The sequence below is a fragment of the Peromyscus leucopus genome, chromosome 22 (assembly GCF_004664715.2).
Source record: "Peromyscus leucopus breed LL Stock chromosome 22, UCI_PerLeu_2.1, whole genome shotgun sequence".
Taxonomy (NCBI): domain Eukaryota; kingdom Metazoa; phylum Chordata; class Mammalia; order Rodentia; family Cricetidae; genus Peromyscus; species Peromyscus leucopus.
Genome location: NC_051081.1, coordinates 11,231,563 through 11,233,818, shown reverse-complemented (window position 1 = coordinate 11,233,818; position 2,256 = coordinate 11,231,563). Strand labels below are relative to the sequence as shown.

The window sequence follows — 2,256 nt, the reverse complement described above, 5'->3', positions numbered from 1 at the left end:
TTGATGTGGGCTGTTGGCTTGCTGTAAACTTAAGGTATGTCCCTTGTATCCCAAAACTCTCAAAGACTTTGGCTTTTCTGAATATAATGAGATGATCATATGGGGTTTGTCTTTCAGTCTGTTTATGTGTAGGATTATATTTATTGGTTTGCATTTGTTGAACCATCCATGCATATCTTAGGAAGCCACTTATCAGAGCATAAAGAATGTTTTTGATGTGTTCCTGAATTCAGTTTGAAAGTATTTTTTCAAAAAAATTTTACTTCTATGTTTATAATGAAAATTGTCTATCACTCATTTTCTTTATGGATCTTTATGGGGTTTAGGTATCAAGATAGCTAGTCTCATGAAAAGAACATGTTCCTTCTGCTTTTACTGTGAGGAATAATTTGAGGAGTATTCTTGCTAATTCTAGGAGAATTCTTAAAAGTTAAATTACCTCTATTATCATTATTCTGCTAAATGGACATAGTATTAAAATTATTTCGGATGCATTATTGTTTTACAACAGACTATTGCATCTCTCAGCCTTCATCAGAGAAGGTTCTTGCAGAACTGGAGAGATAAAGGAGAGATCTACAAGTATGTTATTTTGCAGAAAATAAATGTTCAGGTTTAAGTGTGATGTATATACCAAAGCTGTTCCTTGCAATGCTCAGGATTTATTCAAGACAGAGAGATAAAAGATGGTAAGGGCCAGAGCTGATGGATGACTACAAGAAAACAGTGTTTTGTGCACAAAACATATTTAATGAAATTTTGCATAAATAAAATTACATATAAATTGCTACAGAATCAAAAGGCAAAGAAACAACTATGTAATTTTCAAAAATGAGTAGAACTGTAAAATTTTCTACTTCCTCCTTTCATTAAATATTACATAACAATGAAAACCATGTAATGCAGGCATGAAAGCATAAAAAAAGGCATGAAATGATAAAGAGAAATAGTCTATCATACACAGTCAAAATATGAATTGAATGAGTTTTCATTTCAAGATAATTAAGGACTCACTAACATTCTAGGATATAGCAATGAATCATCTTCCATCTTCTTTATGACATATTTAAGGAGATTATTAAAAGTTTATTTTTAGATCATTTCAAGTGAAGAAGATCTTCACAAACCCCACTACAGGTCTGAATTCTTACTTGCCTTCAGTGTCACCTTCCAGGGCTCTTTGCTTTGTTCAAGAGAGTTGATCAGCTCTGGTTTTGTTATTGTGAGACCTATGTATTAAGAGAAACATATGACCCTTTCTGGAGATAATAATTAAAGTACACCAGTTTCTAATACACCACTGTACTGATCAAATAAGGAGTTTAAGTTGTAAAATTTCCTAGTTGCCATCTCCTGATATTTTAAAATATTAAAAAACACTTTTGTTAATATTGCATACCTGAGTTCCTTTTCAAATTCCTAAGCAGCTCAAGGTGTTGGCTGACTCCCCAATTAGTCAGCATACCTTCCCCCAGAGTTGCAAAACTCACATTTTGGTGCCAAAACCTGGGACCAAACCCACAGAATTGCAACAAATTTACTTACATTGTTCGTGCCAAAACCCAAGATAGACTCCCTTGGTGCCTGTGCTCTCCCCTTGTGTCTGAGCCACACTAGGACTCTCCCTTATCTCCAGTCCCTCTGCAGTAGACCAAACTTCTGTCTCACCAATCACTCAGCATTCCATTCCACAGTGTCAATTAGGTGAGTTCCCCTTTTGATCAGTGTAAACATTTCCCTGGGTCTGAGGAAGTGACCGTTGAGTGTCCAGTACCCCTCTAGTACTCTTGGAAGTGGAGGTACCCCCAGCCATGGTCTTTAAGGTTACAGCTGGCCCTCTTCACCTGACCACACACTCCCCATCCTCAGAGCTACAATCAGGCAATTATAAGTATCCCTTCCTGTGCTCTCCTATTTTCCCACAAAAGGAACCACAAAAGTCTCCCTTTTTCAGCCCTTTCCTCTGGATGAGTCCTTCCCCCAGAGCTCTGTTTTCTCTGGCCCTCTCACTTCTACAGAAGCCCTGATACCAAGCACCTGAGTCTCTCCATTGGCTTAGTCAGGCTAAGCTGGACCCCTGTTGAGTTGGGTGATGACTGTAGATGTAACCAATCATCTTATTAAAATAAGAAACACAGAGCCAATGTAAAAGAGAAAGCCAAGAGGTCAGAGCTCAGAGATAAAATCTTACCTCCTGCAGTGCTCCTAACTTCCCCGAGAGAGAGCTACTTCCTGTTTGTCTGTGTTTAAATAGTC

At 37.6% G+C, this 2,256-nt stretch overlaps 1 protein-coding gene across 1 annotated transcript in view; it reads right to left on the bottom strand.

The window, feature by feature from the left end:
* Positions 1-568: 568 nt before the first annotated feature.
* The window catches only part of Cd320 (CD320 molecule), a 143,040-nt gene continuing 141,352 nt past the window's right edge, over positions 569-2,256 (bottom strand). The window contains exon 6 of the transcript XR_005089711.1: positions 569-1,229. The gene's annotated coding sequence lies outside the window, so the exon portion shown is untranslated. The remainder of the gene's footprint in view (positions 1,230-2,256) is intronic.